The sequence below is a fragment of the Schistocerca americana genome, chromosome 1, assembly GCF_021461395.2.
Source record: "Schistocerca americana isolate TAMUIC-IGC-003095 chromosome 1, iqSchAmer2.1, whole genome shotgun sequence".
Taxonomy (NCBI): Eukaryota; Metazoa; Arthropoda; class Insecta; order Orthoptera; family Acrididae; genus Schistocerca; species Schistocerca americana.
The window spans coordinates 1,247,686,213-1,247,694,482 of record NC_060119.1 but is presented as its reverse complement, the minus strand read 5'-3'; the positions used below and the strand labels follow the sequence as shown (position 1 = coordinate 1,247,694,482).

At 39.2% G+C, this 8,270-nt stretch overlaps 1 non-coding gene across 1 annotated transcript; it reads left to right on the top strand.

The window, feature by feature from the left end:
• The first annotated feature begins 1,090 nt into the window (after nucleotides 1–1,090).
• Nucleotides 1,091–1,163, top strand: Trnae-cuc. The gene has a single exon. It is a non-coding gene; the product is annotated as a tRNA-Glu (tRNA).
• The last annotated feature ends 7,107 nt before the right edge of the window (nucleotides 1,164–8,270 follow it).

Below are 8,270 nucleotides of genomic sequence, written 5' to 3'. Positions count from 1 at the left end.
AGTATATATCATCCACTAAGGAATGTTGAATCATATATCTATAAATCATCAAATTTTCTCATGATATATGACTAACGAATTAGGAAAACATAGTAGTTGAACATGAGTTTTAACTGAAATACAGTTCTGTAAACCCTGAAAACTCGAAGTATAAGTAACTCCTGTCTCACATCCCAATTGCTTGCTGTCACCAACAGATGCCATTGCTTACTGTCACCAACAGATACGTCCACTGTTAAAAAGCGACAAAATTTGGTATGTGTACCACGAAGTATTCTCTCTGTTACGAGCAGGTGTCTGAACTTGATAAAAAATTCATATTTCGATCCAGGAACCACACTTCGTTTAGACATATCACAGTCAGAATTATTTTACGCGTCTATGATGAAACAAAATCCTAAAGTTTTGGCAAAATATGTTGGTACTGCAAAAAGTGCTTTCTTTACATAGATTATTTGGGAATGTAGTTGAATTTAAGTGCAAGAAAAAAAGGCTATAAAGCTCAAATGAATTACTTTATCACAGCCATGACGTTATAATATATTTTAAATTGTAGCAGAAGGTGCAATGTAGACGTTGCAACACTATCTAAATAGTAACAAGTATTCAGTCCGGTAATTTGTGTGTATTATCATAATCAAACATTTCCTCCTTCCATCACCTGTTTTGGAGAGAGAGTGAAGATAATGCACCACAGTAAAAATGCGATAATAAACATCACCAACATCTAATAAAACGTACCATCAAAACGCTACATGATTTTTTGCAGTGAAGGAAGGAATAAGATGTTAGATTTTAGGAAGTAATGAAGTATTTTATTGTGCTATTTCTTTTAAACTTTAGAATGACCACGCACTCACAACAAAGACGACCAAAGCCAGTAACAGTCAGATATCTGACATCTCCAAAGGCAGTGCCACAATCGATATTTCGGAAATAAATAAAATTATTTCCTGTTTATTGTGAGATTTCTGAAATTTAGCAAGCACAATGTAGCTTCAAATTGCTGTATTACTCATTACAATAAATGCAGCTTGCATATTGACAATACAACACAAATGGGCAACAATTGCAGGCTCTATGGACCTTTTCGCGGCTAGCTCAGTCGGTAGAGCATGAGACTCTCAATCTCAGGGTCGTGGGTTCGAGCCCCACGTTGGGCACCAGTTTCGCGTTTTTTAATATCGCATATACGAAAAGAGCCGCGAAATATCTGTTAGTAATGCCATGCTTTGAATTTCTTTATCATCATTACCTTTTAACAAAGCAAAATATATATATTGAGATCTTATTGTTCTGTATCTGGCCTACAATTAAAGGAACGTTTTTCGTGACTGTAACTCATTCTAAAAATCAACATATCTTCCCTACTTTATAGTTATTGAAAATTGAAATTACTTGGATATGAACACTGATGTTACAGTTCGTATGATCGTTCAACAACAAAATTTTGCAGTGGATTTTGTTTCTCGGTAAAACACCATTCAATACCACGACTAGCACAAGAACATGAGACTCTTATAAAAAAATACGTTTTCACTATAAAGTTTGCCAGACCAGAACGGAGCACAGCAAGATTCCTATTAGATTTTGACGGTACATTAACTTATTTGTACTGTGAGTTATATACTATCAGCAGCCCGCGTCAACCTGCAACACATCATAAAATCTGCTGATCTGCACTGCAAGTCTGGAAGCTAAAAGAAATAATATTATTTTACTGTTACTTTACCGCTTCCTTGCGGTGTGATAGACTATATTGGAAGTCGTTTGAATACGCCGCGGCAGCGGCTCTTTCGTTCGCCACGCAGCTCAGCACCACAGATAATATTTATATAACTGAAAAATGTCTCAACAGGATGGGATAATAGGCAAGCAAACTTTAACAATTAATAATGCAAGTTTTCATTTACATAACTCTATTAAAACATTTAAATATTTCAATTGTTACACACCTTTATGAATTCACACGTAATGGCGTACATCTCTTAGTCTCGACAAAAGAATGCTACACTAGCGTTCGCTACTACGACACAGGATATCTTACTCGCTCGACTCCCAGATGAAGAAGACAAAGAAATTGCTATTCGTCACGTATTATATACTAGTTACTTATTTTAATCTTTGTTCGACATTTATCGTCTGTGGCTGTTTCATTACTCGCCGACGCAGATATTCTCAAAAATAAATAATAAAAAAAATACATAATTTTATACAATAACACAATATGATACATATAATTTTCTCGTTACTACATAATATGTTATTTTTGTTTCTTACTAGACGTTACAACCTTCAAACTAAAAGCTTCTCCGCTTGTCTATGTAACTTGTTACAATATACACAGCTTGAATGCTTATCATAATATGACAGACCTCTACCAAAATTGGAGCAAAACTGAAGTTGTTTGATATGAAAGATTTCTTACTCTTTGTAGGCGCAATGAGGCCTCCAGTATACCTAACGCCTAATAGCTAAGGGCCTAATACCTAAACGTTCATGGCTGACTGCTGATGCTTAATGTCTAATGCCTAATGTGGAAAGTGTATAATGGCTAATGCCTAATACTTAACACCCAACGCCTAACTCCTAATGCCTGACACATAATAGAAATGTGTAAGTCGTAAAGCAGTATGGCTAATATCTGACACCTAATGGCTGATACCTACTCCTGAACGCCTAATGACTATTGCCTTAAGGCTAATGGCTAATACATGATTGACAACTGACCATCATTGATTGATGACTGTTATTGGCCACTGACCACCGCTGATCAGTAAACATCAGTTGTCTCTATTCAGATTTTCACGCATGGTCTAGGGGTAGCGTCTTTGATTCGTAATTGAAACGTCCACGGTCCCGAGTTTGAAACCTGCTACTGCTTAATTTTGATTAATAATCAACATAGGCTGCCGAAGACTTCCGGCATAAGAAGTCACCCTCATTCTGTCGACGGCCTTCTCAAAGAGGGCGGAGGAGCGAGAAGAGCGTCAGGGCACTCTCTTGTCCTTAGGGTGGGAAACTGCCCCTAAAGGTGGAAGAATCAGCAATGATCAACGGCATGAGGACGCAGAAAGCATTGGAAACCACTGCATTAAAAACACGTAATATGTTTCCACAAGATATGTGGCGTCTAACTGAAAAAGTGTCGTGATGATCTCTAAATTGCCAAAACATTCTGGAATAGTCCCCCATTCTTATCTCCAGCAGGGGACTGCCAAGGGGGAGGTCATTATGAGAAGAAGACTGAATACCCAACGAAAGAATAAGGTTCTACGAGTCCGGGTATGGAATGTGAGAAACTTGAACATGGTACGAAAGCTATAAAATCTTAAAAGTGAAATGGAAAGGCTAAATCTAGATATAGTACGGGTTAGTGAAGTGAAATGGAAAGAATCCTAGGATTTCTGGTCAGATGACTACAGGGTAATATCAATAGCAGCAGAAAATGGTAGAACGGGACTGGGATGAACAGGAATCTAGGACAGAGAGCGTGTCACTGTGAACAGTTCAGTGATAGAGTTGCTCTTATCAGAATCGACAGCAAACCAACACCGACATCACAAGCTGAAGATGAAGAGATAGAGAAAGTATATGAGGTTATTGAAAGGGTAATACCGTACCAAAGTGAGACGAAAATCTAACAGCCATGGGGTACTGGAATGCAGTTGTAGGGGAAGGAGTAGAAGAAACGTTTACGGGAGATTATGGGATATGGACAAGGAATGATAGTGGAGGAAGACTCATTGAATTCTGTAATAAATTTCAGCTGGTAACAGCAAATACCCTGTTCAAGAATCACAGGAGGCGGGGAGGGGGTATATGTGGGACGTACTGGGTGATGCAGGAAGATTTCAGTTAGATTATATCATAGTCAGAGATTCCGAAATCAGATACTGGATTGTAAGGTGTACCCAGTAGCAGATATAGACTCTGATCAAAATGTACTGGTGGTGAAGCGTAGGCTGAACTTTAAGAGACTAGTAAGGAAGAATCAATATGCAAATTAGTGGAATACAGAAATGATAAGGAATGATGAGAGACCCTTAAAGTTCTCTAAGGCTATAGATACAGCAATAAGGAGTAGCTCAGTAGGCTGTACAGTTGAAGAGGAATGGAAATTTCTAAAAAGAACAATCATGGAAATAGGAAAGAAGAATATAGGTACAAAGAAGGTAACAGCCAAGAAATTATGGGTAACAGAGCAAATACTTCAATAGACTGATGAAAGAAGGAAGTACAAAAATGTTCAGGGAATCTCAGGAACTCAGAAATACAAATCGCTGTGTAATGAGATAAATAGGTAGTGCGGGAAGCTAAGGCGAAATGACTGCATGAAAAAATGTGAAAAAATCGGAAAAGAGATGTATGTCAGAAGTGCGGACTCAGCATTTAGGAAAGTCAAAACGACATCTAGTGAAGTTAAGAACAAGGATGGTAACATCAAAATTGCAATGGGTATTCCACCGTTAAGTGCAGACGAGAGAGCCGATAGATGGTACTGAGTACCTCTATTAGGGGGAAGATATGTCTGACGTGACAGAAGAAGACACAGGAGTCGATTTAGAGGAGGTAAGGGATCCAGTATTAGAATTTAAGAAAGCGTTGAAGGACTTAAGGCCAAATAACGGAGAAGGGATACATAACATCAGAATTCCTAAAATCATTGGGGGAAGTGATAACAAAAACGACTATTCATGTTGGTGTGTACAATGTGTCTGGCGACATATCATCTGACTTCCGGAGAAATATCATCCACACAATTCCGAAGATTGCAAAGGCTGTCAAGCGTGAGAATGATGGCACGGTCAGCTTAACAGCTCATGCATCCAAGTTGCTAACAAGAATGATATACAGAAGAATGGAAAAGGAAACCGAGTACATGTTAGTTGACGATCTGTTTGGTTGTAGGAAAGGAAATGGCAGCAGAGTGGCAATTCTGTTGTTGCGGCTGCTAATGGAAGCAAGACTAAAGAAAAATCAAAACACATTCATAGGATTTACAGACCCAGAAAACGTGTCCGACAATGTAAAATGGTGCAAGATGTTCGAAGTTCCGAGGAAAATAGGGGCAGGCTATAGGGTGAGATTGGCAATATACATATGTACAAGGGGCAAGATGGAATTATAAGAGTGGAGGACCAAGAACTGTAACACCTTGATACAAAATTGCATCAAATACCATTAAAACTGTGTTAACTTGATCTATAATTTCTGTTGCATCTTCACGGCTGTTAACATTGCTAGTGCCTGTGCATACAAACTCAGGACCTCACTACACTGGGCTACCAAGTTGCACGTCTCTCTAGTGCTAATAACCAACCTACATCTACATCTACATCTACATCTATACTCCGCGAGCCACCTTACGGTGTGTGGCGGAGGGTACTTATTGTACCACTATCTGATCCCCCCTTCCCTGTTCCATTCACGAATTGTGCGTGGAAAGAACGACTGTTTGTAAGTCTCCGTATTTGCTCTAATTTCTCGGATCTTTTCGTTGTGATCATTACGCGAGATATATGTGGGCGGTAGTAATATGTTGCCCATCTCTTCCCGGAATGTGCTCTCTCGTAATTTCGATAATAAACCTCTCCGTATTGCGTAACGCCTTTCTTGAAGTGTCCGCCACTGGAGCTTGTTCAGCATCTCCGTAACGCTCTCGCGCTGACTAAATGTCCCCATGACGAATCGCGCTGCTTTTCGCTGGATCATGTCTATCTCTTCTATTAATCCAACCTGGTAAGGGTCCCATACTGATGAGCAATACTCAAGAATCGGACGAACAAGCGTTTTGTAAGCTACTTCTTTCGTCGATGAGTCACATTTTCTTAGAATTCTTCCTATGAATCTCAACCTGGCGCCTGCTTTTCCCACTATTTGTTTTATGTGATCATTCCACTTCAGATCGCTCCGGATAGTAACTCCTAAGTATTTTACGGTCGTTACCGCTTCCAATGATTTACCACCTATGGCATAATCGTACTGGAATGGATTTCTGCCCCTATGTATGCGCATTATATTACATTTATCTACGTTTAGGGAAAGCTGCCAGCTGTCGCACCATGCATTAATCCTCTGCAGGTCCTCCTGGAGTACGTACGAGTCTTCTGATGTTGCTACTTTCTTGTAGACAACCGTGTCATCTGCAAATAGCCTCACGGAGCTACCGATGTTGTCAACTAAGTCATTTATGTATATTGTAAACAATAAAGGTCCTATCACGCTTCCCTGCGGTACTCCCGAAATTACCTCTACATCTGCAGATTTTGAACCGTTAAGAATGGCATGTTGTGTTCTTTCTTCTAGGAAATCCTGAATCCAATCACAAACTTGGTCCGATATTCCGTAAGCTCGTATTTTTTTCACTAAACGTAAGTGCGGAACCGTATCAAATGCCTTCCTGAAGTCCAGGAATACGGCATCAATCTGCTCGCCAGTGTCTACGGCACTGTGAATTTCTTGGGCAAATAGGGCGAGCTGAGTTTCACATGATCTCTGTTTGCGGAATCCATGTTGGTTATGATGAAGGAGATTTGTATTATCTAAGAACGTCATAATACGAGAACACAAAACATGTTCCATTATTCTACAACAGATTGACGTAAGCGAAATAGGCCTATAATTATTCGCATCTGATTTATGACCCTTCTTGAAAATGGGAACGACCTGCGCTTTCTTCCAGTCGCTAGGTACTTTACGTTCTTCCAGCGATCTACGATAAATTGCTGATAGAAAGGGGGCAAGTTCTTTAGCATAATCACTGTAGAATCTTAAGGGTATCTCGTCTGGTCCGGATGCTTTTCCGCTACTAAGTGATAGCAGTTGTTTTTCAATTCCGATATCGTTTATTTCAATATTTTCCATTTTGGCGTCCGTGCGACGGCTGAAGTCAGGGACCGTGTTACGATTTTCCGCAGTGAAACAGTTTCGGAACACTGAATTCAGTATTTCTGCCTTTCTTCGGTCGTCCTCTGTTTCGGTTCCATCGTGGTCAACGAGTGACTGAATAGGGGATTTAGATCCGCTTACCGATTTTACATATGACCAAAACTTTTTAGGGTTCTTGTTTAGATTGTTTGCCAATGTTTTATGTTCGAATTCGTTGAATGCTTCTCTCATTGCTCTCTTTACGCTCTTTTTCGCTTCGTTCAGCTTTTCCTTATCAGCTATGATTCGACTACTCTTAAACCTATGATGAAGCTTTCTTTGTTTCCGTAGTACCTTTCGTACATGATTGTTATACCACGGTGGATCTTTCCCCTCGCTTTGGACCTGTGAGTATTTCATGATTGCTAAAAGCGAGAGAAATCTCACAGTAAAAGATAAATAATATTATTTATTTTCTGGCTATCGACTCTCACATTGTGTTTAGAGATGTCACATTTCTCGCTCTTATTATCTCCGGTCATCTGAGTCATGATTGTGACTATAAACAGCCCGTATCGCTATACAGTTCAAGTTATATATCGTGATAAAACACCCGATAACTTCCTAAAATCGAACATGTGGTTACTTCCTTCCCTAAAGAAAATCATGTTGATGTGTGGTGGTACTTTTTATTAGATGTTAGTGCAGATGACTACAAGTTTTATTTTAGACATCTATAGTATTCCAAGATGGTGCAGCAGTTTGTTTTAGTAGTATTTGTCATCGATTGTAAGTTTTCTTGTGGTGTATTAGCTTCATTAACCCACGTCCCTAAACTGGTTTTGAAAGAAAGAAACGTTAGATCATGATGCTACACAGACACAGACACACACACACACACACACACACACACACACACACACACACACATTACCAGGCTGAACACACTGTACATACTGTTGCTATTTACACATTACATTTTCTGAATCGTTTTAGAATATATTGTGACATCATAACAGAGGCAAAGTAATTAATCTGAGCCTAAAGCGTTTTTTCGTGTACTTAAATCCAACTGCATTCCCAGATTAACGATGTAAACAACGTACTTCTTGCATTTACGACATGTTTTGCAAGCATTTTAGAATATTGTGACATGATAGATGTGCCTTAAACCAAGTGTAGTTCATAGATCTAACTATGATCGTTTTTAGTGAATACAGTCACCTGTTGGTGAAGTGAGAACAACTTGTGATGCAGTCACCATACTTTTGTCGCTTATGAACAGTTGAGCCATCTGTAAGAGCAGTTGATTTTTCTTTCCAGATTTCACAGTTTGCAGAGGAGTACATAAGGTAAAACTCATGTTCAACTACTTAATATTCCTAATTCGTTATTTACAT